The sequence below is a fragment of the Camellia sinensis genome, chromosome 6, assembly GCF_055761805.1.
Source record: "Camellia sinensis isolate YWXY chromosome 6, ASM5576180v1, whole genome shotgun sequence".
NCBI lineage: Eukaryota > Viridiplantae > Streptophyta > Magnoliopsida > Ericales > Theaceae > Camellia > Camellia sinensis.
Window position 1 is genome coordinate 120,754,400 of NC_138966.1, and position 8,553 is coordinate 120,762,952.

General features: G+C 38.2%; 1 long non-coding RNA gene across 1 annotated transcript; it reads left to right on the plus strand.

Moving 5' to 3' along the window:
* The first annotated feature begins 1,749 nt into the window (after positions 1-1,749).
* Positions 1,750-4,890, plus strand: LOC145792853 (uncharacterized). The gene is made up of 3 exons (XR_014332904.1): positions 1,750-1,910; positions 4,104-4,152; positions 4,710-4,890. It is a non-coding gene; the product is annotated as an uncharacterized LOC145792853 (long non-coding RNA).
* The last annotated feature ends 3,663 nt before the right edge of the window (positions 4,891-8,553 follow it).

Genomic DNA, 8,553 nt, shown 5'->3' on the forward strand with positions numbered 1-8,553 from the left:
TATTTTTCTATGTCTTTCTCTCGATCATCTCTTTTCGCTCTCTCTCTCTCTCTCTCTCTTTCTCTCTCTATCTCTCGCTCATTTCTTGTTTCTCTCTTTTTCTGTCTGTCTCTGTCTCTATCTCTTTTTCTCTCTGTCTCTCTCTCACTCATCACTCCTCTCTCTCTTTCTCTCTCTGTGTTTGTCTGTCTATCTGTCTCTCTCCCTCATTGTGTTCACTTTGCTCACTCTCTAACTCCCCTCTTCTCTATTTATCGAGCTCTCTACTATAAGAAAATGCACTTTTATCGACCATTTTGTCTCTCTCTCGCTCATCACTCTCCCTATCTCTCTTCTCTATTTGTCTTTCACTCATCTCTCTCTCACCACCCATCTCCTCTACCACCTTTACCACTACTGCAAATGCCATTCCACTACCACTATTGTACCACTGTTGCCATTCCATCTCTACGACTACCATTACTACCACCATCGCTACCACTCCACTACTACTACCACCACTACTACTGCCATTACCTCTCCCCTACCACCGCCACTCCATCTCCTCTACCAATACCACAGCTTCACCACTAATCTCCTTCGCCACCACCACCACCGCCATCACCTCTTATTCACCACCTTCACCATTACTGCCGCTTTCTCTCCTCTGCCACAATAAATTAGTTCTTGATTTTTAGTAACAAAAAAAAATGGGTCGCAAAAAAATATTTTTCATTAAAATATTACCCCTACTTCTACCAAATAAAAAAAAAAATTGTTAAAATAAAAATGAAACAAATAAACTTTCAACCTTAGTAACTAAAAAAAATGATTTTTTTTTTTCATTAGCTACAAAATTTTCATTAAAAATTAAACTTCTCACGACGTATAAAAAATCAGCCGTTAAAAATATTTAGGGCCTATTTAGTAACTATTCCGTTTTCAGTTTTCAGCTTAAATTTACAAAAATTCAAAAAACTGTCATAAAAACTTGTTTGATAATTTTTTTGGTTTATAAATAGTTGTCTCGGTTTATAAATCTGAGGAAAAAACAGAAACTCAAAAAATGAGTTTATGTTTTCAGTTTTCAATTTTTTTTTCAAATAATTTATTTTCAAATATATTTATTTTCAAATAATTTTTTAAATTTACACGATACTCAAGCTTGGTTTGGCATCTTCAAAAAAATTCAAAAAGTTAAAAAGTCACTATCCTAGATAAGTTACATCATCCTATTTAAGTCACATCACATCTCTACCACATCACTTCAAATCCAACTCATATTTCATAAAAAATTAAAAAGTACACTTATTTAACACATTCCAAACAACACCTGAGTTTCTATCGTGAAAGCCATGATCCATAAAAAATAGCGCCAAAATTAAAAAAATCAGGCGCCAAATGCCAAAACAAATATTAAAAAGAATGTACTCCCTCCGTCCCATAATATTAGTCCCTTATTCCATTTTTCATTGTCCCAAAATATTAGTCCCTCTTCAAAAATCAAGTACAAAAATAATATAAATTTCCCATTTTGCCCTTCTTTTAAATTCATAAATAATATAAAAAGTACAATTATGACATTGATATTCTCAAAAAAGTGTACTATCAAAGGGTAATTTTGGAAAACCAACTTTTTAAAAGTACAATAATTGTACTACTAAAAAAAGTTGAATTCCCCAAAAAAGACCATTATTTTGGGACGGAGGGAGTATATCAAAATACATAACTTTTGGCTTCTTCTGACTTCTTCTAATAAAAAACAAAAATAAAAGGGTCCATCAAAAGGCATGTAAAAGAGAGGAAGCGAAAGACAACGGCCAGAAGCGACACCTCTGCCTCCGTCGCCCAGAGCCACCTTTGCACAAGAGGGCATCAAATCGGTATTGGGATCAGAACACCCTCCAATCTTGTGAAGAGTCTGCGATTAGGTAACTAAAAAGCTTTTTTTCTTGAATTTTTTGATTTGTTGTTTTGTCTAATCCCCACCATGAACCAATGAGGACAAAAACCAAATGCAGAAAATTAAACATGATGCACAAAATGGCTTCCTTCTTCTGTTGTAGAAATCCCAATCTAGGCTTTTTTCCCTTCTCTTCTTAGCCTTTCTCTGTTTTGGAGTTGTTTATGCGAATCGTATATGTGAATCGTATTTGTAATTGGGTTTTTCCTACAAAAAATCTAACATTGGAATCTAGGTTTTTTTTTTTCATCAATGTGATCTGGGTTTTGCTTTATTTTTTGTCTTATCCCAAATGTTGTTTTCCTCTCATGTTAAGCATTGGATTTGACGTAGCTGAGCTATTTTATGACTGTTATTCATACATCCACCTCCATTACTGGGTTTCTTTACACTGTCATTTGCTTTTTGAAATCTTGATTTCTTTGAGTTTAAAAAAAAGGGAAAAAAGAGGAAAGAGAAGGAAAGAAAGGAAACAAATCTTGTGAGATTATTGTTATTATTATTATTATTATTTGGAAGGATTCGGGGGATACCTGCTGCCATTAGGGACATTAGTTACTGCTACACCTTTAAACTGCCACGTTTTGGTCAGGACATGGCTTTTCCTCTTATTGTCTTTGTGTGAACCATTATGCTTTCCAAAGTTTGAAAAGCTATTTCCTGAAGGATCTGTGCTCTTTAATATAGTAGTTGTAAAATAAGAATTAAGAGCAAAAATCTCTCACACTCAAGGATGGAGTGGGACTAACGTATGTATAAAAAAATTTAACTTAATTTTAATAAATAATAAAATTTGTATTTGTTCAATTCATTTTTTAATGGGTTTGAATTTTTTTTTTTTATAAATAAATCTTTGGGTTTAGTTTGATTATTTGATTAAAAAAATGTCAATTGATGGTGTGTGATTACAATTCTAGATTATAGATTATTTGATTTTTTTCAGCTTATTTAACTCAGAAAAAGTGAGAATACTTGTAATTTTTTCCAACTTAGGAATGTGCTTGAATTCATCTAAAATTAAGTGGAATAGGTTTGAATTTTCCACAGTGGTGGAGTTTGTGCCTCTTTGAGTTGGATCAGACCATGGTTGTTTTGTTGTGGTTATGCCTCTAATTGGGTTGCTTCAAGCCATGATTGTTTAGTTTGGTTGTCAGGTGGCATGAGAGGTGTCACACTCTTCATGTTTTTCATGAAAATATTGTTGGCTTTAGAATTTCATTCTTAATTTTTTTTTAATACAATTCCAAAATGATGTAGCCATGGCTAAAACTCTATTTTTGTGTATGTAACCTACTCTACTACACATTTAATTTAATTAATTGAAAAAATTGTGGGAGGGTTTACTAAATCCTGTAGTAACTAAACACATGCGATGCGACTTCATCTATAGGAGTGCTATATTTATCAATTTATGCAGTTGTTGCCAGACTTCAGGATATCTGAAATGGTCATAAACGAGAAAATCCACAGAAATTGTGCAATATATCCGTAGCTTTACCTAATAAAATACCCAACTAAATACCAAAAAAAGATTGAAAAAATAAAAAAAAACATGGAGACAAGTTGTTGAGTGATCACAGAAGCATAACGTGTGCAGAAAAAGGCAAAAGATCATTATAAAGTAAAAGAAAACAGAATTAAAGAAAAAGAAAAAAGGCAACCATTATAGAACAGGTTCCTACAATGAAGCTGGAATGTTCCTGAAATAGAAGCTCCCATGTAAGAGGGAAGTTTGTGGTGTGGCACACTAGCTAGCTACCTAGATACTGGACATTTGAGCATTTACATTTGAATTGTTGTGATTTGCATGATCGCACAAACTTAATATCTTGATTTTTGGTTCTGTTTAATCTAATAATGGATCAATGTGTTGTTCTTCATTGTTACAATCCTTGATACATTTGGTGATTTGATTCCAATAGTCTCATTACTCTTGAACAATCATTGATCATTGAATATTCCAAGAATATTGTTCTTGAATCTGAATATTTTAGATCCTCATTCTTCAATGAAGATGGTGTTCTCTGCTCATGGTAGATGAACATGAAATGTTTTACAGATTGTTTTGGTTCTTTAACTGTATCTTCTCATTGAATACGCTGTAGTGGTTTTTGTATTTTCTTGGAATTTGCCAATGACCAAAATCTTTCGTGTGTTGCAGAGGCTCATTAAGCAGCACAACCTCATTGTGCTCTCTGTCTTGGGTATGGGTATGTGTTCTTGAATCTTCCATCTTCCATATTGTAAAATACTAGGTTTTTTAGATTGTGTATGATTGTATCCTCTAATTCTAAGGTAAATGAGAAACATGGAGCTTGCCTCTTTATGCAAAAATTCCCATAGGAGAGGCTGCTTTTTTTCAGTACAACCATGAGAGATAATTGAACTGTCTTCTTATTTTTGCATGCATGTACTATATAGGTCCCTCAGTCCAAGAAGTTATCTGGTTTTCCTAGAAAATCATGTGGTTACGTGTCCACTAAATAATAAGAGGACATGTTACTATTTTTTAATAGAAGTAGCAACAAATTGAACACTTGAATGCTTGTAATTGGGCTGACACACGACCATGCAAGTGTTCTCGATCCAGCCCATAATTTCTGGGTCGTTATTCCCACGTTTAGTACAAGCTTTTTTGAATTGAGAATGATACCAATATTAGGCACTTCAGAAGGCAATTTATACACAGCATTACACTTCCTAATAATACATATTAACATATTAACACATAATTATATTGTCATTAATTATTTTTATTTTTTTTCAGATATTTTCGAAGTAGGAGTTTGTTTCTTGTGGATTTCATGCCTGTGAAAAATGTCACTAATTTTTGTTTTTGTACCACGGAGAATGCTAAGGAAAACTTTTAATTTTGATTTATGTTATTTTGAATTATGAATAACATTATGTATTTAAACATTATATATGTATTGGGTTAAGTTTGTTAATGTATAGTGTGTGGGTGAAAATCTGACCACACTGCCCGCTTAGTAATCAATTGGAGAGCACCGGCAGGATAGATGGCTTTATCTAACCTGTAACAGAAAGAAAAGGCTCCGGCGGTGGCTCTTCCACCCGGGGGCACTCTAACGATCAAATCAGTATATCTCTCAAAGATAATCAATTGCCAAAATCACTGCTCAAAGCATAAAAACTCATACCTTAGACCTACGGGGGTGCCTTTCTTTTATAGTTTACTCAATCCTAGTCCCACTAGAAGCTTGACTTCTATGGACTCCAATTCAATACTGACTTTGGACTCTTCAAGAGATAAAGATAAACTCCCTAAGAGTTTTATCCTTATCTTGGCTAACTCTTCTCTTTACTCTAGGGCTCTTGTCCCTTATCCGCTTATCTTGGATTCTGATATCTTCGGAGATCACCTCGGCTTCGCCAAAGATAACCTCGGCATAACTACCACGACACGTGGCACCTCGGCTGACACGTCGGCGTCACCATGCCACGTGTCGGTACTCAGAAAATATATCCCCACAACTGCCCCCTAGGTTCTATTACCTCGGCATTCTGAGGTGATGGAACCTATATCGATATCTCTTTCTATACATTGGCTTACAAACTCTTCAGCCGAGATCATTTATTTCAAGCCGACATGTTCTCTTCGGAGAACAAGAATTCTAGTGAACTTTCCCACGCGCATGAGCTGTCATGCATTACTTCTCAACCGTTTCTCTTACGCGTCTTTACCTTATTGGTCCGTGTTTGTGACACGCTTATAAACCACGTTTTTCCTGCGTACGCCGCCTGACGTATGCGCTGCTCCAGGCGCATTGATTATCTTTTGTCGCCGTTTTTGGTTTTTGACAAAAACTCTTCCTTCTTTCTTTCCGTCTCTTCACTTTTGCATTTGCTGTTTCTCTCTCTAAAACTCGTTCTTTCGATTCCGCCATTGCTGAAGCTCCAAGCTCTGCATTTGTCTTCCTGGTGGAACTTTCGTCATTCTGTCACATCTGTAACTACCGTTGACTTTGGCAGCCCTCACATCGGCTTCATTTTTTCTGGTAAGCAACTGTTCCTTCTGATTTCAATTCTTGATTGTTTTTGAAACCTCCTGTTATTACTGCTTTGCTCAAATATCTATCTTGTGAGTCATTCATCTGAATGTGTTTACTCTTTGATTTGGCCATTGCCCATATCTTGAACACACGCACCGTTGCACCACTTTACTGCATTTTTGCCACTGTTCTTGGCTCCATAGTTCTTGTTTTCCTTATGCTTTTGAGAACCCCACTTCTGTTCTTCATTCTGAAACTGCGTTCTAGTTTCTTGTTTCCTGTGTTGTTTTCCAGATTTCTGCCTTGAATTTTTGCTTTCAATCTTTACCTTCATAGATTTAGGTTTGGGATTTGTCTATAGAACCTATCAATTCTTAGGAAAAACCTGAAACAATCCTTATATGCATATACCTAGGTTTTCGCCGAGGTCCCGATAATCCTTTAAGAGCATCTTCTTTCTTAAACCAAGCCCTCTGACTTTAGGCTGACGTTATGGGTATGTGGAGGTACAGGGTAGAAACCCCGACCAAACTTGAGTATTTTAGGCAGGAGTTCTCCATCCCTGCCGATGTCCACCTGAGACTTGCTCGGGATAATGACTCTATCATGCCTACAGAAAACACCATGCCCCTTTCCATTGTAGCTTTTACTGAGTGTGGACTTCGGCTCCCACTCAACATCCTTTTTCGTGAGATTCTTCATTATTATAAGTTGAACCCCATGCAACTGACAATCAACTCTTATCGGGTGATTTTCGGTATTATCGCCTTAGCTAAACAAGAAAACGTTAGGATCACCTTAGCTGACATACAATACTGTTATACCATGTGCGCCCTTAATCTGAAGGAAAAAGGCTTCGTTTATTATCTTAAGCCGAGGTCCACTGAATTCAAAATCGTAGCCGACTTCCTAGACTCCAACAAGGGGGCTGGAGATGATTATGTTATTGCTTCGGGAAATTGGGAGTTTGGCGCAGACGAGGACGCCCATCTCTACCCTCTTCCCCGATCAGTTAAAGAGGGCAAGGGTAAGAAGCCAGTGTCAATACTCAGTTGTTTCTGTTCAAGTCTTCAATATTTTATCTGTTTCTAATGTCTGTTTCTTCTTGCAGACGTTCGCAAGCCAGCGAAAGACTTTCGCCAATCTTACGTTCCTAGCAAGGACCTGAGAAAGCTCCTGGACTTGCCTGTCCACAAAAGAAAAGCACCTCTTCTTCTAAACTTTATTCCCACATACAAATCCACTTTGCCCGACGTCCCGAAGAAGAGGAAGAAGAGTTTTTCTCCACCTTCTGCCACAACTCTTCCCACTGTTTTCACATCACGAGCAGACCAAGGATCCACTTCTGACCCGGCTGATCTGCCATCTACTTCAGCCCCATACTTAATCCCAATACCAGAAAGAAAGTGTCGGCAATGACTTGTCAAAGCTGCTGAAATGGGTCGCCCGAAGCCTGTTGCTGTAGATCTTTTAGTCGACCTACCTGTCGACGTTGATGCTGTTCCGACTCAATCCATGCCCCCACCAAAGCCAAAAAGAATAAAAAAGGCTCAGCCCAAGGTCAAAACCACTAAGGTTGAGGCTGAGGATGCTCTGCCCATCTCACAATTGGCTGAGAGTAAAAAGAGTGCTTCTTTTTCTGCCAAAAGGTTTGCCGAGGCCTAACCATCAGAGTCCACCCAATCAAAGAAGCCGAGGTCATCGTCTGCGACGACCTCGGGTTCCAGAATACCAAAAGTCCCCTGGACACTAGAGATCACTCTAGAGGATAAGCCTGTCCTTGCCAGCGACAGCGCCGATGATATAAACGTCGGCGTGGCACTTAGTACTGCTCTACTCCTCCCAGGCGATCTTGAGCGGAATGCCAAGATGAGTGAGTATGAGCACTACGCCTTTACGCTGCAACGTTCTGTCTAAGTAAGTGCCTTTATGCTGAAATTTGTTTTCTCTTTTACTTTGTAAAATTTTGTAACAATTTGTGCCTTGTGTTCTTTCAGGCCATTCAACATGCCCACTCTCTCTCCATGCAAGCTTTTGAAAATCGGCAAAGATTGGCCGACATGAAGAGGGAGGTTTCTACCCTGAAAAAGGAGAACAAATCTCTCGAATCAAAGATGAAAAAACTAGAGGACCAAGCTGAGGCCGCTACCAAAGCCCAAAGTCTAGCCGAGGAGAAAGCTGAATCTGTCGAGGCCATTAAGAAGGTTGCTGAGGCCGAGAAGAGAGAGGCCGAGGTAAAAAAGGCCCAAGCCGAAAAAGAGCTTCAGGAGGCCTTAGTTACCAAAGATGCTGGGATTAAGGAGGCTAACGAGAAGACTTATGCTCAAGGAATGGCCGACGTCACTGAGGAGTACAAACTGCAAGTTAGGCAGGCATGTAACAGGGGCTTCTCCCTTGGTTGGATGGCCCTTGCCAAAAAGCTCAACATCCCAGATGACTCGCCTTTGCGCAAGGCTGATGATATCCCTCTGCCATTCCCTCTCCCTTCTCCTCCAAGTCATCCTGAAGAAGAATCTAAATCTGAGTCTGAAGATGTGGAGGGGGGTGAGGAGGAGGGTTTAATAAGAAAATCCAAGGAGGCTGTTGGGGCTAAGTCTT